The sequence below is a fragment of the Mandrillus leucophaeus genome, unplaced genomic scaffold (assembly GCF_000951045.1).
Source record: "Mandrillus leucophaeus isolate KB7577 unplaced genomic scaffold, Mleu.le_1.0 Scaffold729, whole genome shotgun sequence".
Classification (NCBI taxonomy): domain Eukaryota; kingdom Metazoa; phylum Chordata; class Mammalia; order Primates; family Cercopithecidae; genus Mandrillus; species Mandrillus leucophaeus.
The window spans coordinates 1401234-1428562 of record NW_012107908.1 but is presented as its reverse complement, the minus strand read 5'-3'; positions in this window follow the sequence as shown (position 1 = coordinate 1428562).

Here is a 27329-nt window from a genome sequence, read left to right as displayed (position 1 = left end):
GAGGTTACAGTGAGCTGTGATCACACTACTACACTCCACTCAAGCCTGGGTGATACAGCAAGAGACTCTGTCAAAAAAAAATAAAATAAAAAAGAAATATACAGATAAGTCAGATATGACCTTTCTGTACCTTAGTTTCCCCATCTTTACAAGTAGGGTTAATAATAGAACCTACTTCATATATTTATGATGAGGATTAAATGAGTTAATGCTTGTAAAGAGCTTAAATGGTGGTTGACCCTTGGAAAGGGCTTTATGTGTTTGTTAAAAATAAAAATAAAGTAAGTCTCTGCCCTTACGAAGTGCAGAGTTCAGTGGAGGAGCCAGACTCGTTAGCAGTCAAGTTCTGTCGAAAGGGTGAAGGATGCTCTGGGCCCAAAGTGGAGAGAAAGCGTCCAGTGAAGCAGGAGGAGTAGAAACTAGTCAGATCAGGGCTCGGGGAGGGGAAAAGAGTGGTCCAGGCAAAGGTGACCATGCAAAGGCACATAGGCAGGAAAAGACAGGATATGCCTGGGGCTGTCAAGCAACTTGGAGGTGAGGCTGAAGACCAGGGACTTAGATCTTAATGAACCTTGGCAGGGATGATGGAAGAGCATTTGAGGGACATGCTGGGTTTTTTTCCTGGCTGCTCTGCATGCGTTTACTATATTTAGGGTGGGACTTTGGGGATTGTGTCCTACTCCTTTCCTCCTCTTCTTTCCTCCCAGTTCAGCGGTTCTGGTAGAGGCAGTTCCCCTAGGACTCCAGGAGAAGTGACATGTGACCCAAACCTAAGCCAATCCATGCTTTCCACTGCTGTGGCCACAGTGATTGGCTGAGGGACTGGCAATCTGGCCCAATGGGAGCCCATCTGGGCTTTGGCTTGAGGACCTGGGAGAGGTCTTTGATCCATTCTGCTGGTCTCTAATCTGACAAGATGTAGGGGCTGGGGCCGCTGTCACCACCTCACAACCATGGGGCTTCTGAGACCGAAGCCAACACAGCAGAAGGCAGCACAGTGGAGTGAAATGAATTCCAGTGACATCTTTTGAGCCCCAAATCCAACCGAGATGAAGCCAGCCCTAGTCTCTGGCCTTTTTGGATTTGTGATCCAATAAATTCCTTTTTGTTTAAGCCAGTTTAGGTTGGGTTTTCTGTCACTTGGAACAGAAAGCGTTCTAGCTGATACAGGTTTCAAACAGGAATGCAACGCTGTCATGTGTTTTAGCAATGTCACTCTGGTAGCCGTGGTGCAGCAGAGGGACTGGAGGGAGTGAGGCTGGAGGCAGCCAAGCCAGTGGGGAGGCCAACATGGTCATCCCAAAGAAGGCTCGTGACCAAGAGGAGGCAGAGCTAGGAGCTCCCCTCTCCGCCGCTGGATTCACTTCTGTAGGATGCCATAACAAATCGCCATAAATTGGGTGGTTGAAAACAAGAGAAATTTATTTTCTCATGGTTCTGGAGGCCAGGAGTCCAAAATCAGGGTGTCAGTAGAGCCTTCCTTCTGAAGGCTGTGAAGGAGAATTCTTTTTTTTTTTTTTTTTCTTTCTTTCTTTCTGAGACAGAGCCTTACTCTTATTGCCCGAGCTGAAGTGCAATGGTGTGATCTCAGCTCGCTGCAACCTCCACCTCCCTGGTTCACATGATTCTCCTGCCTCAGCCTCCTGAGTAGCTGGGATTACAGGCACCTACCACCACACCTGCCTAATTTTTATTTTTGTACTTTGAGTAGAGACAGAGTTTTACCATGTTGCCAAGGCTGGTCTCGAACTCCTGAGCTCAAGTGATCCTCCCGCCTTGGCCTCCCAAAGTGCTGGGATTACAGGCATGAGCCACCACACCTGGCCTTGTAAGAGAGAATTCTCAACAAAGAATTCCTCCTCCAGCTTCTGGTGGCTCCCCGTGTTCACTGGCTTGTAGCTGCAACCCTCTAATTTCTGCTTCCATCTTCATGTGGCTTTCTTCTCTTCTGTATCTGTGTCTTTTCCTTGTCTGTCTCTTATAAGACCACTTGTTATTCGATTTTGGGCCTGCCTGTGTAATCTAGGAGGATCTCGTTTCAAGATCCTTAATTACTTCTGCAAGGACTCTTTTTTTCTAAATGAAGTTACATTCACAGATTCCAGGACACGGATATCTCTTTTTGGGGGTCACCATTCAACCCACCACAACTAGCAAGGAAAATGACCACCAGACCACAAGACTAGAGTGAACATTAGGAAAGGGAACAGGAGGCCAGGGAAGGTGAGGCAATTCTGAGAGGGCACTGGGAGGCACAGAAATGGAAACCTCTGGGCTGGGAAGAGTCCATTTTAGGGCATCAAGAGAACTTGTGCACAGGATTCCCTAGGGAATCTAGGCAAACCAGAGAGAGCCAAGAGCCTAAGGCATGGACAAGGGTGCTTTGCATTTTCAAAATCTGGAAGCCAAGAGATTCTGCAAATACATGGGGTGGTGAGCTTAACATCACTCTGGGCAAGGTTCCGGCAAACTCAGGGCTTGCAGAGCACCTAGGAAGGAAAGTAATTCCCGGGACCCCACACTGATTCCTTAAGAACAAGTCATGCCAGATCAGCCTCATTTCTTTCTTTGTTAGGGTCACTGGATGGGTAGACTTAGGAATGGCATGACGAGTGATCAGAATGAGGCCAGCTTGTGATGGTCTTCTTGTAAACAGGACAGAAAATGTGTGATGGATTCAAAGATGATTAGGAAATTGACTGCCCATAAGGGAAGGGAATTAACTGATAGGTCTCTGTCTCCTGTAGTGAGGTGCCTGAGGTCCTCTGTTAGGTCCTATTCTGCCTGTCCAAGTTACATGAGACAATGGTAAACAGTGGAAGGCCCACCTGTCCAATTGGCAGATGGTTTGAGGGAGGAAGAGCCACACGTTATGTTGGGAAATACAGCTCCTTTTTCTTTGAGCGCCTACTTTGCCAGGCACTGAGTTTGGCTCAGGCAGAATGATGGTGGATAAGACAGAGAGAGAGAGAGAGAGGTATAGTTACTCTCATGGAACTTACTGTTCTGTAGGGGAATCAGACAAGCACATTTAGTGTAATAAGTATCCCAAATGACTGTGGCAGGATGGGCTTCCAAGATGAGAGGAGACATGGAAAAATAGAAACACCTGTCCCTGGTTCTAAAAAACCAACAGTGTCACCTCAGGAGAAGGGAAACCTGGGTCAGTAGTGGTTGGAATGAAGTGGAGAGGGCAGTGATGTGTGAGGGGACATGTACCCTGCCAAGTTTGGAGGGCTGATCTACTCTCGAATTTCACATGTAGCCTTTCAGCCATACAGAGCAGCAAGGGGGAGAATTCGATAGTAGGGTAGCAGGTGATGACAATGCTAGGGACAATTAGAGGCAGAAATAGAAAGAGTTTTGGAATCGTCCTGTTTTACAAGGTGACAACCAGAAAGCCAAGGGTTGCAGTGGGGATGGCTCTGAGGGAGGCAGTAAAGTATCCACCAGCCTCGCCCCAGGCCAAGCTGCAGCTGACTGTGACTTAGGAGCCCTAGGAATCACTCTAGAGCAGCATGTGGGGTAGAGAGTGTATGGTATGCAGTGCATCTGACCTTGCTGGGAAATTTATCTACTCCTAGGCCAAGGACAGAAGAAATCCTACAAGTGTAGTGTCTTAGTCAATTCTCATGTTGCTACGAAGAACTGCCCGAGACTGGGTAATTTATAAAGGAAAGAGTTTTAATTGACTCACAGTTCCTCATGGCTGGGGAGGCCTCAGGAAACTTACAATCATGGCAGAAGGGGAAGCAAACATGTCTTTCTTTACATGGTGGCAGGAAGGAGAAGTGCCAAGCAAAGGCGGAAAGCCCCTTATAAAACCATCAGATCTCGTGAGAACTCAGTCACTATCACGAGAACAACATGGGGGAAACTGCCCCCATGATTCACGTATCTCCACCTGGTCCTGCCCTTGACACGTGGGTATTTCTACAATTCAAGGTGAGATTTGGGTGGGGACACACAGCCAAACCATATCATATAAGAAGGAGGAGGACTGTGAGTCCACATCATCACCATCTCCCAGACCCTGTCCCTAGCTCAGTGCCTGGCACATGACCGGTGCTCAGTGAGGACTGCCTAAAAGAGAAAGAGCTATTTCCAACTCCAGTTCTCTGTGGCACCCTTCTCACTTCTCAGAGCCTCTGTTTCCCCATCTGTAAAGTGGGTCGAGATGATCAATGCACCATGTGAAAAAATTGTGTGAGCATTAAAGCCCTGTTCAAATACAAGGATTTAAAGGAAGATATAAGAAGCAACCTCCATATTACTGCTTTCTGGAAGTGCCCTTTAGTAATAGTTTAGTGGCTAAAAGCATTATGAGAAAACAATTTTCTCATAAACACTCTTCTATTCGATTATGAAAGGATTAACTAAGCTGTAATGGCTGACATTTTTTTCCCATAAGACACCATAAGGCACACAGTGATATTTCACAAATGTGTGCTTCCTTCCCTACCTTCAACTCATAGTAAGGAAAGGAAATTTCAATGAAGATAGAGCCATGGGGAGGGGAAGGGTTTGGCTTGGCCGACCCAGAATCCTCTCTCAAGTGTCCTCAGCTAGGACCCTGAAAACCCTGCTTAGAAGTACCTCACCATCTCAACTCCTTTCTACCCTCAGTCCTGGAAGCTCTGCCTCCTTCACTCTTGTGCCTAACCAGGTAATGACATGGTCTTGAAAACTCTAATCACTGACTGACTGCTCTGTGCCAGACAGAGGGCTCAGGGATTTCCATGCATTCGCTTAATTTTCCTATTCACAGAGTCAGCTATTATCCCCTTCTGTAGATTAGGAAGCAGGCATAGAGGAGAGATGTGGCTTTCTCAAACTCACACAGCTGGCAACTGCCAGAGCCTGGTCTCAAGTCCAGATCTATCTGATCCCAAAGATGTTGTAACCAGGACACCAACCTGCCTGGGTGAGACTGTGAAGGACCAGTGAGGCTGTGAAGACAATGGTGCCCTAGGGCTGGGGTCCCTGGGCTGGCAGCAGGCAGAGGTAATTCTTCCATGTGGTGCTACTCCAAGGTAGTGGTGCTACTCCAAGGTAGTGGTGCTCCCTGGAAGTGGTGCTTCATCCAGACAGCTCCATGAAACAGGAGGTGGTACCTGGATTCTTTTTCGAAGGGGGAACCAGAGGCAGGAACTGCCCCACTAGGGATGGCTGGATGCTGTGTGTCTGCACTGGGCCAGGAACACACCAACTACACCCACCGCCATGGAGGCCAGCACAGCTCAGAGGAGCCTTGGGTTAGGCACCAGAGTCTAGAGGTGGACAGAGCCTGTATTGACTCCGTGCTGGACAAGGGAGGAGGGATGGAGGAGAAGTCCCCATTTGCCATGGGCCCCTGTTTAAGCTGAAGAAATGGAGGCTTTAAAACTTACTATATGAGTAATATAAAAATTAAACCCAGATTCACCATATGAACCAGCAATTTCACTCTTAGACATTTATCCAAAAGGACAGAAAGCAGAGGCTCAAACAGATATTTGCATACCTATGTTCATAGCAGCATTATTCATAGTAGCCCAAAAGTGGAAGCAATGCAAGTGTCCATTGATGGATGAATGGAGAAACATGATGTCGTCTGTACATACAAGGGAATATTATTTGGCCTTACAAAGGAAGGAAATTCTGACAGATGCTATATCATGGGTTAACCCTGAGGACATCACGCTAAGTAAAATAAGCTAGTCACAAGAAGACAAATACCGTATGATTTCACTTATGTGAGATACCTAGAATAGCCAAATTCATAGAAACAGAAGAAAGAATGGTGGTTGAAGGCCAGACGTGGTGGCTCACGCCTGTAATCCCAGCACTTTGGGAGGCCGAGGCGGGAGGATCACGAGGTCAGGAGATCGAGACCATTCTGGCTAACACAGTGAAACCCCGTCTCTACCAAAAACACAAAAAATTAGCTGGGTGTGGTGGCGGGCACCTGTAGTTCCAGCTACTGGGGAGGCTGAGCCAGGAGAATGGCGTGAACCTGGGAGGCAGAGCTTACAGTGAGCCGAGATTGTGCCACTGCACTCCAGCCTGGGAGACAAAAAAAAAAAAAAAAAAAAGAATGGTGGTTGACATAGACTAGAGGGAAGGGAGGGGCAAGAAGTTACTGTTTATTGGGTTTAGAGGTTCAGTTGGGAAGATGAAAAAGTTTTAGGGATGGACAGTGGTGATGGTTGCACATGTGAATGTACTTAACGTCGCTGAAATGTACATTTAAAAATGGTTTAAGCCGGTTAGTTCCATGTTATGTGTGTTTTTCCCACAATAAAAGAACCTGATGTTTTTTCCTACTTCTAATAAAAATTCTTCCTTGACTAAAAAAACAAAAACAAAAAACCATGCTACATTTTTTAAACTTTATTTTTTTAATCTTTATTTGTGTGCTCCCCATGTGTCAGGCAACTTACTGAACACGTTCCATTTGTCATCTGTTTAGTCTTTTGCAACAGTCACAGTGGTCATTATTTCTCCCTTTTCCAGATGAGGAAACTGAGTCTCACAGATACTCCCCGCAAGCCTTACAGCTAGGAAGTAGCTCGAATCCACGCCCTTAACTGCTGTGCTCAGCCAGGGATCAGACTGGCTCAGAAACATACATCTAGAGATGGGCAGGCGGCACCGGGCTTGTTAGACTCTCCTTGGCACAGAGGCAGAGTGAAGAAGTGGGAAAAAACCGAAGCCCTTGGCATGCTTGACCTCTATGCAGAGTGGAGAGGCAGCCTGGAGGCTGGCAAAGAGGGCCAGTGGGGAGCCGTCCTTACAGAGGACACCCTTTCATCTTGTAAGTTCCTGGGACAGCTTCTCCGCCCTGCATTTAACTGCCTGCTGGGAGTTGCAAGGAATCCAAGCATATCCAATAAATGTTTTATTCTACCCTGAGTTGGCCCTCTTGGGCAAAATAAGCTCCTTTTCCCAGGAGGAAATGAAGGGGCAGGTTTTTCTAGGACACTTACATAGGGATTTGTCTCTTCATTTCACACAGAATAATCTTTGGCTCAGAGAGGCAAAGCAACTTGCCCAGGCCCACACAGCAGGTTGACACCCAAGGTCTAAAAACACCCAGGGTGTCTGACTTGTGGCTGAGAACCCAGCAGATACTCCACTGCAGAGCTCTCTGAGAGCCAGGATTGCCTCCCTCCCTGCCTTGGGGGACCCCTTCTCTGTCTTCTCGTGGAGATATACTTGGCAGGGCTGTGGGCACAGGAAATCTCCATGATATCAAATATGCAGAGAACCTTTTTTTCCTGCCCTGGATTGCTGGGTCATTAACAACCTGTGTAGGTGACTCTTCTCAGGAAGGGCTTTGGGATCTGATCTGAGCATGCCTCCAGCCCCATCTCTCGCCATCCTCTGCCCAATCCCCTCCAACTCTTCCCAGCCTCTGTGCTCACTCCCACTGAGGCCTTGGTCTCTGCTGCTCCCCTCCTCTGGCCTTTCTAACCCGGCCCAACTTCGCTGACCTAACCCCGACTCATTTCTTGGGTCTCAGCTTAACTTTCTCCTGGAAGCCTTTCCTGATCCTCAGCCTGTTCACTTCCGGCCCCCTCTACCACACTCACACACACACACTGACACTCACGCACACTCAAACTCACACCCACACGCTCACACAGGACTCACCTACTATTCATGGCTGTGTTTCCAGTGCCTAAAACAGAACCTGGCACAGGGCAGACCCTGAGGACATATTGAGTGATTAAATAAATCTGTAAAAATATATTCAGATTCAGTTAGCAATCAGGGATTTGCCTTTAAGCAGCTGGAAAGGCCTTGGGCTCCCCAGGACTCAGATTTCTCCTGGGCAAAGTAGGTATCACAGAAGAACCTTCCTCACAAGGTGTTTGGAGTGCATGAGAGAGTCTATGTCACATGCCTGGCACTGCACCTGGGTCATGACGGGGGCTTGAGTGGGCCTTAGTCAGGTCCTATTACTGCCTGGAGGCCTGTGCCCTGACCTTACCCCTCAAGCCCCTCCTACTGAGGAAAATACCATGTGCGGAGATTAGCATCTGCTTAGGAAATCTGTGAGCCTCCTGAACTAGAAGTTTGAGGCGCAGAAGCACTTTTGTCTTCAAGGACTTTACAGTCCAATGGGAGGGAAAGGCACCAAATGGGCCACAGCAGACAGTGGCCAGGTGGGAAGACCCGAGGGTGGCTTCTCAGAGAGGTGATGCTTGAGGTTTGCCAAGCAGGAAAAGTAAGCATTTCGCAGGCAGAGATTTGGGTAGAGGGGAGAATCCTGCAGGACAGGGTGAGATGCTGCCTCTTAATAAAAACATAAAGAAAAAAAAAAAAATAAACACAACACATGTTCCCCCTAAGTCCATAGAAACAAGAGTCATTGGATTTCAGGGTCAGGTGGAACTTGCTTGCCACCTGAGTCCTCTCCTTAGACCATGTGACAAGTGGCTGGCCCTTCAGAGCGTCCAGTGCTCACCTGCAGGTTACGCACAATAAGACCAACCTACAAGGGCGCTGGGAGGATTTGGTGAGATTCTAGGTGTGCAAGTCCCAGCACATAGTAGGCACACAACCAAAGCTAACGTCCTTCCTCTTTGGGCCCAATTATCTGAAGGATTTGGGTGTGAGTAGTTCTCTGTCTATTCTGTGCCCGTATTAACCAGACCTACTCCAGAAGCGGCCTTCGAGACTTTCCAGAGCACAGCGTGGCCTCTCCAACAGCCCTTATTAAACACATCCTTCAAAATGGGTGGGGTGTCATCACCTGTGAAGACCTGGCATCTCTGCAGGGGCAGCTGGGCCTTTGTAGCTGCACATCAAAGCTGCCCATCCCTGGTCCCGGGGTTTATCACCACAGTGACACAGACCCATGACCTTGTGCTCATGAAGATGTGCCTGCTGCAAACCTTCCATCCATCTGACTAGTCTACCCTTCAGGACACAGGGAGATGCTGACTTTTGCAAAGATGCGAGGCATATAGGAGCAAGCTGAAGGGCCCAAAGAGTTTGCAAGGTGTCTGGATAAATGTGACATCCCTTCCTTCCCAGTGCCCTTCAACACTGCTCTTGTTCCCCATGATGTTACATTTTGCTAATAATAATCACAGCTACCATTTGCCGACCCTTACGCTGGTGCTAGGCACCTTGCCAAATGCTTTCCTTGAAATATTCCCCTTTCCTACATGATGAGATATATACAATTGTCAGTCCCATTTTACAGATGAAGAAACTGAGGCACACAGAAGTTACATCACTTGCCAAGTCATCCAGCTGGAGACTGGCAACCTGGTATTTCCCACGGCCAAAACTCAGCTCTCACCCGGGCCCTCCTCTACCCAAAGACATTTGCTGGCTCCCTGCTGACATTAGGACAAAGTCCAGATCCCTCAGCCTGGCATCCTAGGTCCTTCATGAGATCTCCACACCTAATCCCCTAGCTCTACCCTTGCCACTCAGTCCACCTGAGAGAATCACTTCTCCCTTTTTTTTGAGACAAGGTCTCACTCTGTCACCCAGGCTAGAGTGCAGTGGTACAATCTCAGCTCACTGAAATCTCTGCCTTCCAAGTAGCTGGAATTACAGGTGCATGCCACCACGCCTGGCTAATTTTTGTATTTTTTGGTAGAGATGGGGTTTCACCTTGTTGCCCAGGCTGGTCTCGAACTCGTGACCTCAAGTGATCCACCTACCTCAGTCTCCCAAAGTGCTGGTATTTCAGGCCTGAGCCACTGCACCCGGCCCCACTTCTCTTTCATAACCCTACACAGCTGCCTGGAACATCCTTCCTGCCTTTCCCATTTGATGAACTCCAGCCATTCTTCAGCAGCTAGCTCAAGTATCAGACAAGCCAACTCAATCTCTCCTACTTGGGGCACCTCTGTGTGTGTGTGTGTGTGTGTGTGTGTGTGTGTGTGTGTGTGTGTGTGTGTGTGCATGCGCCCACCCATTTGTATTGCAGTGCATTTGTTTCTATGTCTGTGTTGTTCTCTAGGCTCTGAGCTTCCTGACACCTGGTGCCCAGTTTCATCCACCTTGGTCTCCCCAGCCCCAAGCACAAGGTCCAGCACAGAGCAGGTTATGAGAAATGTTTGGGAATGAATGAATGACCCAGTGGAATGAACAAGAGCTACAGACGTGATATCAGGAGGCTCAAAGTACTGCCACTGGGAAAGAAGAGGGCGAGGGCCTGTGGGAAAGGTCAGCATGCCGGAGGCACGCTCCAGCTCCCTTTGGCTGAACAAAGACTAGGGCCCCAAGATTCTTTTCTCAAGAAATATTTTTAATAGGCTTCAGGGTGATTCATTCCATGGCAGCCTCACCACACCTGTGACTTCCAAAGGGGCCTCATGCCCCTACCTTAACTCAAAAATCCTCCCTGGGCTCCACTGACTCACTCGTTCCATAAGTCAGGATAGGACAGATTCTGCTGCAGTAACAACCACCCCAGAATGTCAATGGCTCCAACTGTATGCCCATCAAAGACTGGCAGGGGACGTCTTCTCTATACTGGCCTCCAAAGGGGACATGATAAATTACTCACTAGCTCTCAAAACATGTTCAGAGGTGACCCATGTCACTTTTGCTCATATGTCACTGGCCAAGGCAAGTCATGTGACTACACCTAACTTTACAAGTGGCAGAGAAGTGCAATCCTAGCAAGTGCCTGGAAAGCAGAGAGATGAAAACGTTGAGCAAATAGCATTAAATACCACCACACCTGTTGATATTTACTGTGCAGCTACTACGTGCCTCGCACAGTAGGAGTTCCAGAGCAGGAGGTGGGATGTGTTCTGCTCACATGACACCTCGGAGAAGCCTCCTGTGACTCCGGATAGGATCAGTTACTCCTTCTCCACACTGTCTCACGTCACCAAAACTCTTCAGCACTTGGCAAATTCCCATCTTTCCTTTTTCCTTCTCTTCCTCCCTCCCTTACTTCTTTCATTTAACAAATATTTACTAAGCACCTAGATGTGCCAGCACAGTGCTTGGTGTTTCAAGATCCAGCACAAATATAACGTATTCTTGAAGACCTTTGCTGGTCCTCCCACTTAGAAACAAATGCTCCCTGCTCTGATTCCCAGCACCTTGAATGACCCTCTACTTGTCACTTTGGGCTTTAAGTGTGTGTCCACACTAACTTTGGCCACTCGACTATGAGCTTTTTGAGGACTGGGGACTGTGTCTCATTTATCTCTATGTCCCCAGTCCCTGCACTTGTGCTCAGAAAAGGATCATTAACTGATGGGCTGGCTGACTGACTGAGTGACTGAGTGAGCAAATAAATGAATGGATGTCTCACAATAACTGGCACACCGTGTAGCCAAGGTCTCCTGCTGTGCTTCAAAGTCCAAACTCTTGGTCGGACCTAGTGGCTCATGTCTGTAATCCCAGCACTTTGGTAGGCCGAGGCAGGCAGATTGCCTGAGGTCAGGAGTTCGAGACCAGCCTGGGCAACATGGCAAAACCCTGTCTCTACTAAAAATACAAAAAATTAGTCGGGCATGGTAGTGCATGCCTGCAATCCCAGCTACTTGGGAAGCTGAGGCATGAGAATCTCTTGAACCTGGCAGGCGGAGTTTGCAGTGAGCCAAGATTGCGCCACTGCACTCCAGCCTAGGCGACAGACCGAGACTCTGTCTCAAAAAAAAAAAAAAAAAAAGGTCCAAACTCTTTCCCACAGTCTACATGGCCCTGCCAGATCTGGCCCCTGACCACCGTTCAGTTCATCAAAGGCACAAAGTCCATTCTTGCGTCAGGGCCTTTGCACCTGCCATGCCCTCCTCCGGGAACATTCTGTTTCCAGTTCATCCCTGGGCTGGCTTCCTCTCCTCATTCTAGCCCCAGCTCAAATGCTACCTCCTTGGGGAGGCCTTCCAGTCAGAAGGAGCTCTGCACTGACCTCTTTATTGCACTGTCTGTTTGATTCTGTTCAAAGCACTTTCCATCTGACGTTACTTAACTCGTGTATTTGCTTATGTGCTGATAGTCTGCCTCTTCTAAAATGTAAAGTTCACGAGAGCTTCATACACAGACCCCACGTGGCCTGCTGGAACCCTGGCACATAGCAGATGCTCAGTGCATAGCTGTTGAATGAATGAGTGAAAGGTAAGATGTGACTATCACCTAAGAGAAGTACAGCCTAAATGAGGGGGGATTCAGCTGTTTCCTGTCCACCGACCAAGCCATAGACCTCGAGCTTCTTGCCCTTCTCATGGCTTCTCTGAAGGTTAGGGGTGGACATCTGTAGAGCAGGGTGTGAGACAGCCGTACCTCTGGGACACTTCTGTTCTCCATGCACAAATGCACGTGGAACCCCATGGAGCCACCTTTAGGTCAGAAGACAGCACTCGCTATGACAGCAGAGGGGGCCTACAGGGCCATCTCTTTGCTCAGCTGACTGCTGGCTCCAGGCACCTAACCCCTGTTCAATGCCCGAGCTTCCAGCCCTGGGCAGCTATGGTGTAATCAACAGTTTTAAAAGCCGGCCTGGGTGTTGCCTCTGTTCTGCCTTTGAGGAGAGGGCATGCGGCGGCCATCCGAAGGCTGGCAGAGCAGACACAGACTTCAAAGGCTTTGTCTTTGACTGCCGTTTTGCCGTTACAAAATGTTTTGTAGGGGCAGGGTTTCACCATATTGGCCGGGCTGGTCTCAGACTCCTGGGTTCAAGTGATCCACCCTCCTTGGCCTCCCAAAGTGTTGGGATTACAAGTGTGAGCCACTGCGCCTGGCCAGTGTTAAATTTTTAGGAAGATGTATAGCATATTTGATTTAGTAATTCTAACAATTATTATGATTTTTATGTGTGTTATTAATATTTGCATGGGAGAAGACTGGCAGCTGGGAAGCCAAGGGGCTGGAGGTAGGGTGGGGCCTAGCCGGGAACAGCCAGCACCTACTGGGATTGGGGTGGAGCTGTCTCCCCTGCTGGGGTAAAGCAAGTTTGTCTCTCCTTTTTCTCTTCTGTCCTGTAGCAGGTGGGAACTCCTCAAGGGCAGAGTGGGAAGAAATCTTCCCACGGGGCCCCTAGAACCTTGATGAGACCAAATGAAATACAACTCGGCGCTCTCATGTCCCCTAAAAATGTCTTCCGTGCCCTCTCATTCCCTCACGTCTCTTCGCTCTTTTCAGGAGGCAACTTTGCAGGCTGGAAAAAACACTTCCAATTATGCATACCTTTTGGCCCAATATTTCTCTTTATAGGCACATGCTGGGCAGACACGAACATGAACACACACACATCCATTCAGTAAATGGTTCTTTCAGTTGTTCATGCAAAACGATCTCTTGAGATCTACCGAGTGCCAGGGACTGAACCAGGTCCTGAGATATTTCCCTGAACACACAGATGTGATCCCTTGGGCTCCCTTAGAAATGACAGAACTTCATAGAGGAGAGAGACATTGAATGGGCATTAATGGAAATCCTTAGTTGAAATTACTCAAAGTACCTCAAGTGAGGAGCGCAGGGTATGGTGGGACAGGGCTCACAAATGCTTCTAGCAATGTTTTTTTGCAAGTGAAAAAAAGGCAGCAGCCCAAATATCCATCCCCAGGAGAGTAGCAAGGAAAACTGTGGTGCATTCATACTTTGATTTACCATGTACTTATTTAAAAGAAGGCAGGCCGGGCACAGTGGCTCACACCTGTAGTCTCAGCACTTTGGGAGGCCGAGGCAGGCAGATTGCTCGAGCTCAGGAGTTCAAGACCAGCCTGGGCAACATGGCAAAACCCCATCTCTACAAAAAAAATACAAAAATTAGCCAGGTGTGGTGGCATGTGCCTGTAGTCCCAGCTACTTGAGAGGCTGAGGTCAGAGGATGGCTTGAATCTGGGAGGCAGAGGTTGAAGTGAGCCAAGGTCGCACTACTGCACTCCTGCCTGGGTGACAGAGGGAGATCCTGTCTCAAAACAGGAAGAAGAAAAAGAAGGAAGATTATATGAATCAACAGTGAAAGATATCCTCAGTATGGTGTTAAATTTTTATGTGCATTTGTATTTATTTTTGAAATAGGGTCTTGCTCTGTCGCCCAGGCTGGAGTGCAGTGGTGCAATCACAGCTCATGGCAGCTTTGATTTTTCCAGGCTCAAGCAATCCCCCTACCTGAGCCTCCAGAGTAGCTAGGACTACAGGCATGTATCAACAAGTCCTCCTCATTTTTTGTAGAGGCAGGGTTTCACCATATTGGCCAGGCTGGTCTCAAATTCCTGGGTTCAAGCAATCCACCCGCCTTGATGTCCCAAAGTATTGGGATTACAAGTGTGAGCCGCTGCACCTGGCCAGTGTTCAAATTTTAGAAAGGTGTATAGCCTATTTGATTTAGTCATCCTAACAATTATTATGATTTTTATGTGCGTTATTAATATTTGCATGGGAGAAGACTGGAAGAATATGTCTCATATTGTCAACAGCTGCTATTTGCGGGGAGGGGAATACCTGCGACTCTCATTTTAATAACATTCAAATAATGTTTGAATTGTTAAAAATAGACATGCATTACCTTAGCAAAAAGAAAAAAAGTAAAGATTTGGGGGGAAAAAACTAATGCTGATTATTTTTGAGACTCTTCAGCCATCTGGAATCAAGGCTGTTTAAAGAGCCAGACCTTCCTTCTTGAAGACGAAGTTTCTTCCACCGGGGGCTAGACTCTCAAACGGGAAAGAATCACAGTAATTAGAGAATGGCAGGTTCTTGGAGGTCAGCATGGAGCAGTGAATGGAGCGTGAACTTCAATGCTGGGAAGAGGCGGGCCCAATCCCAGCTCTGCCATTCTCTGGCTGGTGATCTGGGTAGGTCCGTGGGCCTCAGTTTTCTCACCTGTAGGACAGACATAATGATCTCTTTCCGATAGGACTGTTTGCTGATTCAATGAAATGCGACATTAGAATTCTCTTGGAAAGCAACTACTCGGTGGGTTCTAAACAGAGGGAGTGCTTTTGCCAGACCTGGAAGCATCATATGGAATTGTTGGAACAGGAGAAATAATTTTGCTCTTGGCTCTTCCTGCAGAGAAATGAAGTTTGCTTACATCATCTACCTAAGAAAATTCAGTAACATGTCTGCTCGTCAATAAGAAGCAGTAATTTCAGTGTGCTTCCCTCAGCATCCCCCTCTGGCGTGGAGAAGGTATCAGAGTTTGGCAACTGAACACATGAACGGCCTACTCCTACCAAGAAGTGGCTTCTGGCTGTCACCAGGTGTGAAGCTCAGCTGAACAATTCACTGAACAAAATCCACGTCTCACTTCCCAAATCATCTTGGTATAATTGACTGTGAAATCCACCAGGCACACTTCCCCGTCTAATGCCTTGTGGTAAGGGAAAAGGCAGTGAGGCTGGCTTAAGCTATGGACCAGTTAAAACCACTTGAGATAATGTCCAGGGCTCTGGCTTGAAGAAAAAGGTGGGAAGTGAAAGCTGGAGAAAGCCCTGGCCTTGAGGTGCAGAAAGGGGGAAAATTCAGTGGGCACAGCTGACCTCAGTCCTCAGACACTTTCTAGGACTTTCCAACACACACTGGGGATTTGCGTCAAGCCGTACTGGGACCTCAGGACTAGGATAGTGGGAAGGCAAGAGGGCTCTCCAGCCCTCCGGGGACATATCCTGCGTACCAATGCCCATTGCCCAGAGCTGTGTGCTGGATTTCAGCTTGGTTCAATCTGTCATCAATTTTTGGGAGAGGAAGGGGTAGCAGCACTCACTGAAGTTGGCCAGCTGTGGAAGCAGGAAATGACGTGGCCAGTTTATCCACAGCAGAGCCCCAGCTAATCTGTAAAGCTTAGGATCAACACACAGTAAGTCTTCAACCGAGAGTTGCTAGGTTTTTTTCTTTTTTCTTTTTTCTTTTTATTTTTTGCAAGACAGGGTCTCTCCCTCTGCTGCCCAGGCTGGAGTGCAGGGGCGCCACCACAGCTCACTGCAGCTTTGACCTCCCGGGCTCAAGTGATCCTTCGTCAGCCTCCTGAGTAGCTAGGACTACAGGCATGTGCTGCCGTACCTGGCTAATTTTTTGTAGAGATGGGGTTTTGCCATGTTGTTCGGGCTCATCTCGAGCTCCTGAGCTCAAGCGATCCTCCCACCTTGGCCTCCCAAAGTGCTGGGATTACATAAACCATCACACCCGGCATACGCTAGCACTTTGTATCACTAAAATTGTTGTGTTACATGGAGGCCCAGGGTTTCTTGGGCCTAAGCTAGTTCTCAGGGCACTACTTAAGGGTTTCTGGCTTCCATGGTGAATTCCAAATCAGAGAAAAAACAATTCTTATGAGAAACTCAAGTAAAAATCTATGATTGTGTGTTTACCATACATCAGGCACTGTTGTAAGCCCTTTACCTGAATTAACTCACAATTCCCCACAATACATGCTGGCGTTATATGGCCATTTTACAAGTGAAGAAACTGAGTCCCACTGAGGGTAACTTACCCAAGGTCACACAACTTGTAAGGACTCCAACCAGAGCCGCCAGGGAAAATGAGGATGACAGTCACAGCCCCATTCACTTAGTGCCCACAGGTGACTGGCTTTGTGCAAAATGCTTAAGTCCTCTCCTGTGAACCTCCCAAGTCTTCAAGGTAAACTCTAGAATCTCATTTTACAGAGAAGAAAAGCGGCCCAGAGGTGCAGTGGTTTGCCTAAGCCCACGCAGGAGAAGCTGACGGTGTAAGACAGGGGTCAGGTCCTGCTGTCCGTCTGAATCCTCCCAAGGTCAGTCTCAGTCAGCAGCTCCCAAGCTGAGCACAGCAGGGACCTGGGGCGCTAAAGCTTCCCCCAGACACGCGGGTACCAGATGGGTGACTGCAAAACTATTTCTGGGCCCCACCTGCCCAAGGTGTGGGACCACTGCCCATTTCCTGCGCCGCCCACCCTGGTCAGGACAGGCCCAGAAACCTAGCAGGTGGAGGCTGCAGTTACCGGCCAGAAAAGCCCAGCTTGGGGCCGCCCCTCTGGGCTTGCTCTGATGGTCTTCAAGGAGAAGGAAATGTAGGTACCCAGTAATTAGCTGGTCTCAGGCACATCAAGCCTGAGCGCAGGTAGAGGCTAATGGGAGGGGCTCCCATGGTCCCCGCTGGACAGGGGAGGGACGTTAGAGAGAGACAGGGACTCCTTTCTGGTTCCCTGCCACTCACCCCTCCCCTTCCCATTCCTCTTTTACCCTGAAGTCATGGGCTTTTTCTGAGCACAAACCTGACTCTATCATTCTCTGGTTAATGGCCTTTAATAGCTCCTCATCACCTTCAGGGATAAAGTCCTGGCTATTTAGCCTGCATTCAAGGTCCTGAGTGTCACCTGGCCCTTGGCTTCTTCTCTCGCCTCGTTTCCTATCATATCCTCCACCCCTACTCCAAACACACACACCGACACCCACACACACTCAACGCACTCGCACATTCACATACTCATATACACTCGCACACTCACACACATGCACTCATGCATTCACACGCTCACACTCGTACATGCACACACATCGATTCACACTCATGCACACATGTGCACTCGCACATTCACACACACTCGCACATATGCACTTGTGCATTCACACACTCATGCACACTCGCACACTCACACACACTCGCACACACACACAGTCACACTCACACACTCATACACACTTGCACACTCACTCACACACTCACTTGCACTCACACACACATTAGGAGTGTCACACTCACATTGGAGGTCACACACATTGGGGGTCACACACATGCACTCACATTCACTGGCACTCAGACACACATTCTCACACACACTAACACACACACTGACACACATTCACAGTCACAGTCACACTCACATTCACACACAGACATGCATTTGCACTCACACACACGCACATTCTCACACACTCACACTCTCACACATTCACATTCTCTCACTCGCACTCATTCTCTCACATGCACTCACACACATTCTCACATGCGATCACACACATTCTCTCACTCTCACATTCACTCACATACACTCACATTCTCATGTACTCACACATTCACATTCTCTCACACTCACACACACACACTCTCTCACACACATTCTCTCACACTCACACTCACACATTCACACACCCACTCACATTCTCTCACATGCACTCACACACTCACATTCTCTTACATGTACTCACACTCACATTCTCTCACTCGCACTCACACTCACTCACACGCACTCACACACATTCACTCACATGCACTCTCACATTCTCACACGCACTCACACACATTCACTCACATGCACTCACACTCACATTCACTCACACATTTTCTCACGCACACTCACACACGCTCACCTTCTTTCACTTGCATGCACTCACACATTCTTTCACACACACACTCACATTCTCTCACACACGTGCAGTTGCACTCACTCACTCACATTCACACACACTGCCACAGCCACTTGAACGCAGTTTCCTGGCTACAGCAGGCTCTCTTAAGCGTCTGTCTTTCCACCTGCTGCTCCCTTTGCTTAGAATGTTCTGCCCCCCTGCTTTGCCCACCTAGCTCCTACCTGACCTTCATGTTTACTTCACAACTCAGCTCTGGCAACACTTCCTGGCCAAGCCTCGCCTGCCCCGATGCTGGACTAGGTGCCCTCCTTGGCGTTCCAGCTCCACCTCCTCCCCCATCACTGCTCTATCAGGCTGGATTGGAACTGTGTTGCTGTGCATCTCCCTTGCTGGACTGTGAGCTTCTCCTCTCAGGCTGACCAAGCCTACCTCACCTCTACCTCCCCGGCACCCCGCCCAGCCCTGCGGACGACAGGTAAGGGCACAGTCAATGGTAACTGAGTGATTGGGCGAACAAACAATGGGACCCCGAAGCTTCTCCCTTACTCTTCTCCTCCCATCTCTTCCTTCAGGACCGTGCAGCTGGCAGCAAGAGGGTTAAAGCGTCGAGATGCTCCAACATGTTAGCAGCATGAGGACCAGGTGGAAACGAATGGTTACCAGGCTGCCACGCCACATCCGCCTGGCTCCTACTCATTCCTGGCACCACATATGGTCTGCACGCCCCCCTGCCTGCCTGGGAGAGGGACTGAGCGGAGAGGGTTCTGGGGGCTTCAGGGCTCAAAGGGTGTGTATGAGTGTGTGAGTGCAGGTTCACGTGCATATGTGTGCGTGCATCTGGTGGGGCAGAGAGGGAGGAGAATAGAGGGAAAAGAAGAGAGATGAATGAGGGAGGAAAGAAGGAAGGTGAAAGGGAGGGAGAATGAAAGAGAGAGGAGTCATGAGAAGAATGTGAGATGGAGATGGAAAGGGAGGGGAGAGGAGTAGAGGGGAAGGCAGGGGAGGGGAAGAGAGGAGGTACCATTCATCCAGAGGAATGGAAATGAGGCTGTGACTCTGCAGCACAGCTATAAGCTAGAAAGCCGATAGACCGAGAATTCAGCCAGACAGGGGAACTTGCAGGTTTAACACAGAACCTACAGGAAGGAGAACAGGAGAAGGAGACAAGACAGGGAACTGGAGTGTGAGGCTTGATCAGGGAAGGCCTCTCAGGGCACCCTGATACCCTGATCACACCCTGGCATGACCATAGCCAGAACCACGCTTAGACCCTGCTCCTCAGTGGAGCCCAGTGCTTTGGAGTGCCTGGAAATTTCCTAAGCCCCCTCCGCTGGCTGGGACTGGCCAGGCTGCCTGTGCCATCTAGGTGGGGCACAGAACTAAGGCTTGATCTGCATGGACTTTAGCATCCATTTATCCCCTTAACCAAATGCCCCGAGGAGCTTCAAGACTTGCATCTACGCAGGCCCTGCACGCCCTAGGAGGAGCCCTGACCACTCCCTTGGATAAGCCATGTTGGAGTGGGGACAGGGTGTGCCTTTGAGGAAAACCAGCCTTGGGCTCTCCCTTGAGAGGATCCCAGCCCCGAACGGGCTACACGTGCAGCCAGTGTCTCCCTGCTCACTTTGCCTACAATCCTGAGTTCTGAGAGGAAGATGGACTTTCTTCCTCACCAGCTGCACAGCATACGGAAGAAAGGTGATGGGCATCACAGTGCTTTGTATATGAGAAAGAGTGGGGCTGGGCTCAGAGGGTGTCAGCAAATTCACAGGGGAAGATACTTCACTCAGATCTAGAAGATAAAACAGTGAAACATTGGGCCGGGCACAGTGGCTCACACCTGAATCCCAGCACTTTGGGAGGCTGAGGCTGGCGGTTCACCGGAGGTCAGGAGTTTGAGACCAACCTGGTCAACATGGTAAACCCCGTCTCTACTATTCTCTACTATTCTAATTCAAAAATTAGCCAGGCGTGCTGGTGTGTGCCTGTAATCCCAGCTACTCGGGAGGCTGAGACAGGAGAATCGCTTGAACCCAGGAGGCGGAGGCTGCAGTGAGCCGAGACTGTGCCACTGCACTCCAGCCTGGGTGACAGAGCGAGGCTCCATCTCAAAAACAAACAAACAAACAAAAAACCCTCAGTGAAACATCTATAAGAAAACAGGGCCAGGAGGCCATGAGGAAGGCCAAGATTTTGGGTTCTTAAACAGGACCCAAAAACTTTAACCATAAAGAAAAATATTGATTGATGAAACTTTATCAAAACGAAGAACTTCTGTTAATTAAAAGATAACACAGTCCAGATATGGTGGCTCACACCTGCAGGCCCAGCACTCTAGGAGGCTGAGGCGGGAGGACTGCTTGAGCCCAGGCGTTTGAGACCAGCCTGGGCAACATAGGGAGACCCCATCTCTACAAATAAAAAAATAACTCAGTGAGGTAGCACATGCCTGTAGTCCCAGCTACTTGGGAGGCTGAGGCAGGAGGATCACTTGAGCCCGGGAGTTCAAGGCTGCAGTGAGCAATGATGGCACCACTGCACTTCAGCCTGGGCAACACAATGTAACCCTGTCTCAAAAAACAAAAAACAGAGAAAACAACAAAAAGAGATATCACAAAGAATAAAAAAGTAAACTGCAAACCGGCCAGGCTCAGTGGCTCAGGCCTGTAATTTCAACACTTTGGGAGGCCGAGGTGAGTGGATCATGAGGTCAGGAGATCGAGACCATCCTGGCTAACGTGGTGAAACCCCATCTCTACTAAAAATACAAAAAATTAGCCAGGCGTGGGGGCGGCCACTTGTAGTCCCAGCTACTCGAGAGGCTGAGGCAGGAGAATGGCGTGAACCTGGGAGGTGGAGCTTGCAGTGAGCCGAGATGGTGCCACTGCACTCCAGCCTGGATGACAGAGCGAGACTCCATCTCGAAAAAACAAACAAAACAAAACAAACAAAAAGTATACTGCAAATCTAGAGAGTGTGTGCAATGTATTTATCCAAGAAAGGCTTTATAGCCAGTATATATAAAGAACTCTACAAATCAATAAGAAAAAGACAGAAAATCGACCGGGCATGGTGGCTCATGCCTGTAATCCCAGCTTTTTGGGAGGCAGAGGCAGACAGATCACCTGAGGTCAGGAGTTCGAGACCAGCCTGGCCGACATGGTTGAACCCCTATCTCTACTCAAAATACCAAAACTTAGCCAGGCATACTGGCGGGCACCTGTAATGCTAGTTACTCAGGAGGCTGAGACAGGAGAATTGCTTGAACCTGAAAGGCAGGGTTCCAGTGAGCCAAGATCACTCCATTGCACTCCAACCTGGGCAACAAGAGTGAAACTCCATTAAAAAAAAAAGAAAGAAAGAAAAAGAAGAAGACAGAAAATCTAATTAAAAACTGGGCCAAAATCTTGACTGGCACTTGATAAAAGCAGAAATCCAAATGGACAATACACATCTGAAAAGTACTCAACATTACTAGAAATCATGGAGATGAAAGTCACACCCACAGTAAGATATCACCTCACATCCACCTGAATGGCTAAGATTTAAAAATCTGGCAATACCAAGTCTTGGTGAGGATGTGAACCAATGGAACTCATGTTTTGCTGGTGGGAGAGTAAATTAGTACAACCGTTCTAGAAAACTATTTGGTATGATCTTCAAAAGCTGATTATGTGCATACTTGAATTAGCCATTTAATTACTAATTATTCACCCAAAAGAAAAGTGGGCAGGCCAGGTGCGGTGGCTCATGCCCGTAATCCCAGCGCTTCAGGAGGCCAAGGCAGGCGGATCTCCTGAGGTCAGGAGTTCAAGACCAGCCTGGCCAACGTGGTGAAAACCCATCTCTACTAAAAATACAAAAATTAGCTGGGCCTGGTGGCATGTGCCTGTAATCCCAGCTACTTGGGAGGCTGAGGCGGGAGAATCGCTTGAACCTGGGAGGCAGAGGCTGCAGTGAGCTGAGATTGCAACATTGCACTCCAGCCTGGGCGACTCCATCTCAAAAAAAAGAAAGAAAGAAAATTGGGCACATACGCACCAAAGGGTGTGGACAAGAATGTTCAAAGACTCATAGAGACAGAAAGTAGAATAGTGGTTACCAGGGGTTGAAGAAGATGAGAATGGGGAGTTATTAATATTATTTAATGGGTACAGAGTTTCAATTTGGAATGGTGACACTTTCTGGAGATGGATAATGGTGAGGATAGCACAATGGGAATGTACTTAATGCAACTGAACTGTACACTTTAAAATGGCTGAAATGATAATTTTATCTCACATATGTTTTGCCACAATAAAAGAAAAACAATGTTCATGGCAACTTTTTTTGTATTTGCACAAATGGAAGTGATCCAAATATTCATTAAGAGTAGAATGGATAAATAAATTATAATAAATTTATGTAATGCACTGTCATATAACAATGAGAAAGAATAAATCATTGCTGCAAGCAACAACATAAATAAATCTTACGACTATAATGTTGAGTAGAAGATGCCAGATGTAATGCTGTTTGATTCCATTTATATAAAATTGAGAAACAAAATGAGTCTATGATGTTACAGGTCAGAAAAGTGGTGGCCTTGGAGGAGGAAGCAAAGGGCAGCAAAGAGTGCTTTGGCATGTTGGCAATCTTTCTTTCTTTCTTTCTTTCTTCTTCTTTTATTTATTTATTTATTTTTTTGAGATGGTGTTTCAATCTGTTGCCCAGACTGGAGTGCAGTGGTACAATCGCAGCTCACTGCAACCTCTGCCTCCCAACCTCTTGCCTCAGCCTCCCGAGTAGCTGGGATTACAGGTGTACACCACCACGCCTGGCTAATTTTGTATTTTTAGTAGAGCAGGGTCTTGAAAAGATGTTTGGGCCCAGCGTGGTGGCTCGGGGTTTCACCATGTTAGCCAGGCTGATCTCGAACTCCTGACCTCAGGTGATCCGCCAGCCTTGGCCTCCCAAAGTGCTGGGATTCCAGGCATGAACCTCCGCGCCTGGCTGCATGCTGGTAATCTTGACATGGGTGATGGTTACCTGAGTGTGTTCACCCGGAGAAAATTCACAAGGCTAATGACTTGGGATTTGTGCATTTTTCTGTAGGTATGTGACACTTCAATGAAAAATTTAGTTAGAAAAGTAAAAAACAACCAGATTGAAAAATGTCAAAGGACTTGAATAGATGGTTCTCCAACAAGATATACAAATGGCAGAGAAGCACATGAGAAGATGCTCAATGTCACTAATCATTAGGGAAATACAAATCAAAACCACGATGAAATACCACCTCACGCCCTTTAGGATCAGTACTTTCAGAAAAACAGAAAATAACAAGTGTTGGTGAGGATGTGGAGAAATTGTAACCCTTGCGCCCTGCTCTTAAGAATGTAAAATGGTGCGGCTGCTATGGAAAATAGTATGGCAGTTCCTCAAAAAATTAATCATAGAATTACCATATGCTCCAGCAATTCCACTTTCGAGTACACCGTATATCCAAAAGAATTGAAAGCAGAGTCTTGAAAAGATATTTGGGCCAGGTGCGATGGCTCATGCCTGTAATCCCAGCACTTTGGGAGGCCAAGGTGGGTGGATCAGTTGAGGCCAGGAGTTCAAGACCAGCCTGGCCAATATGATGAAACCCCATCTCTACTAAAAATACCAAAATTAGTCAGATGTGGTGGCACGCATCTGTAGTCCCAGATACTCAGGAGGCTGAGGCACAAGAATTGCTTGAACCCGGGAGGCAGAGGTTACAATGAGCGGTGATCACATCACTGCACTCCAGCCTGGGCAACAGAGTGAGACTGTCACAAAAAGAAAGCAAGAGAGAAAAAAATAGAGAAAGATGAAGAAAGGAAGGAAGGGAGGAAGAAAGAAAGGAAGGAAGGAAGGAAGGAAGGAAGGAAGGAAGGAAGGAAGGAAGGAAGAAGGGAGGGAGAGAGGGAGGGAGGGAAGAGGCTGGGCACAGTGGCTCAAGTCTGGAATCCCAGCACTTTGGGAGGCAGAGGCTGGCGGATCACTTGAGGTCAGGAGTTCAAGACCAGCCTGGTTAAACATGGTAAAACCCCGTCTCTACTGAAAATACAAAACTTAGCTGGCATGGTGGCACACATCTGTAACCCCAGCTACTACGGAGGCTAAGGCAGGAGAATGGCTTGAACCCCGGAGGCAGAGGTTGCAGTGAGCTGAGATCGTGCCACTGCACTCTAGCCTGGGTGACAGAGTGAGACTCCATTCCAAAAAATTAATAAATAAAATGAAATAAGGAAAAAGCTATTTGTACACCCACGTTTACAACAGCATTATTCACAATAACCAAAAGGTAGAAAAAAAACAAGTGGCCATAGAGTGACGAATAGATAAAGAAAATGTGGTCTATACCCACAATAGAAAGTTATTCAGTTCTAAAAAGGAAGGCAATTCTGACACATGCCTCAATATCAATGAACCTTGAGGGCATTATGCTAAATGAAATAAGCCAGGCACAAAAAAACAAATACTGTATTCAAATACATGAGATACCTGGAGTAGTCAAATCCATAGAGAGAAAGCAGAATGGTGGTTGCCAGGAGCTGAAGGGAGGGGGGAATGGTGGGTTATTGTTTAATGGGGACAGTTTTAGTTTTGCGAGATGAAAAGAATTCTAGAGAGTTCTAGTTATACAACAATGTGAATATACTTAATGACATTGAACTGTACACTTAAAAACTGTTAAACTAGCCAATTTTATGTTATGTGTATTTTACCACAATTATTTTTTTTTAGACAGAGTCTTGCTCTATCATCCAGGCTGGAGTGCAGCGGCCTGATCTTGGCTCACTGCAACTGCTACCTCCAGGGTTCAAGCGATTTTCCTGCTTTAGCCTCCTGAGTAGCTGGGATTACAGGCATGCACCACCACATGCCCGACTAATTTTTGTATTTTTGGAAGAGACGGGGTTTTCGCTGTGTTCGCCAGGCTGGTCTCGAACTCCTGATCTCAAGTGATCTGCCCACCTTGACCTCCCAAAGCGCTGGGATTATAGGCATGAGCCACTGTGCCTGGCCTTATCATAATTTTTTTAAAAAGGGGGTCTGAACTTTCTTGGACCTTTCCAGTTCCTTATAAACTTTAGAATCACTTTGCCAAGTTCAACAACAACTAAAACTATTATATTTTTATCGTGATTCTATTGAGTCAATAGATGATTAATTTGGGGAAAATTAATGCAATATTGAATCTTCTAATCTATGCACTTGTTATATTTCTCCAAAAAAAGAAAAAAAACTAACCTCATTGCCGGGGCTTATAGTGACCCTTGTGCCCACTGAGAGTTGATTCTGTCTGTGCCTAACACCCTTCCTGCATCATCTCAGTTAGTCCTCCCAACTGGCCCAAGGTAGGAATTTGGGCCTCAAGGAGCTCTGCATAGTTCTTCAATCTCTATTGTTTCCTCCTCCCCTGCTTCTGCCGTGTGCATAGCTGGGACTAGCCCTCTGGAGGAGAAACCTATGGAGGATTACTGAGTTGTCCGGCCAAGTCCATCCTAGACCAGCCAGCCCCAGCCCATTCATGAACTGACCATGGATGCCTGAGTGAACCCAGAAAAGATCAGCCAAGCTTGGCTTGAGTCAGCAGAACTGCCTAGCTAACCTGGAGATTTAGGAGTTAAAGAACTTGTTATTTTAAGCCACTACATCTTGGGATGGTATTCTACAGCAAGAACGAATGACTGTATCTAGGAAACCTTCTGTGATCCCCTGAAGGATTGGCTCACCTCTCTTCAGTTTCCAAGCATTATGTAGCCAGTTCTTTTGCTTACCTTAGCCTCATGTTACTGTGGTATGGAGATGTCTACTATCTCTCCTCCTAGACTGTGGAGCCCTTGAGGACAGGGAATCTAGCTTGATTTCTCTGTCTGCCTCTAGGGTGGTTAGTAGGCAGTTGTGCAATTAATGTTGGTGAATCAACATGTGTTGGTATCAGTCTACTCATTAACACGCGATGCATGGCTGTGACAGTCCTATTAGGCACACAACGATTCACCATCCTGTGCAAATGAACTTCATTGATTCATTCACAGGTAGAGATGGATCAGCTCGGGTCCCCACAGTTGAGGAGCTCACCACCAAGTTGGGGAGACAAACTCATAAAGAATGAATCACAGCCAAAGGAGGTAAGTGCCAAGATGTATAAAGCACAATGAGGGACTGCAGTATAGGGTTGTGGCTACAAGTGTGGACTTTGGCATCAGAAAAGCTGTGAGTTCAAGTCCCAGTTCTCCCACTTACTTCTGCAGGTTATCGCTTTGCACCTCACAATGGCATAAGAATGAGATCAGAGGCCGGGTGAGGTGGCTCACGCCTGTAATCCCAGCACTTTGGGAGACCAAGAAGGGCATATCTCTTGAGTCCAGGAGTTTGAAACCAGCCTGGGCAATATGGTGAAACCCTATCTCTATAGAAAATACAAAAGTTAGTCAGATGTGGTGGGGTGCACCTATAGTCCCAGCTACTCCAGAGGGCTGAGGCAGGAGCGTTGCTTGAGCCCAGGAGGTAGAGGCTACAGTGAGCCATGACCATCTGTTCCACTGCACTCCAAGCCTGTGTGACAGAGCAAGACCCTATCTTTAAAAAAAAAAAAAAAAAAGGATGAGATCATTCATGCCAATTGCTTTGCATAATGCTTAGTGAATGTTAAGTGCTTGCATTAGTCCTAAGAATTATTTTTACATTAGTAGAACAAAGGATGGACTTAATAATATTGATAGTACGGGCCCACAATTCCAAAATTCTAAATGCCCTGGAAAACGACGCCAACATTTTCTTTTTTTTTTTTTTTTTTTTTGAGACGGAGTCTCGCTCTGTCGCCCAGGCTGGAGTGCAGTGGCCGGATCTTGGCTCACTACAAGCTCCGCCCCCCGGGTTCCCGCCATTCTCCTGCCTCAGCCTCCCGAGTAGCTGGGACTACAGGCGCCCGCCACCACGCCCGGCTAGTTTTTTGTATTTTTTAGTAGAGATGGGGTTTCACCGTGTTAGCCAGGATGGTCTCGATCTCCTGACCTCGTGATCCGCCCGTCTCGGCCTCCCAAAGTGCTG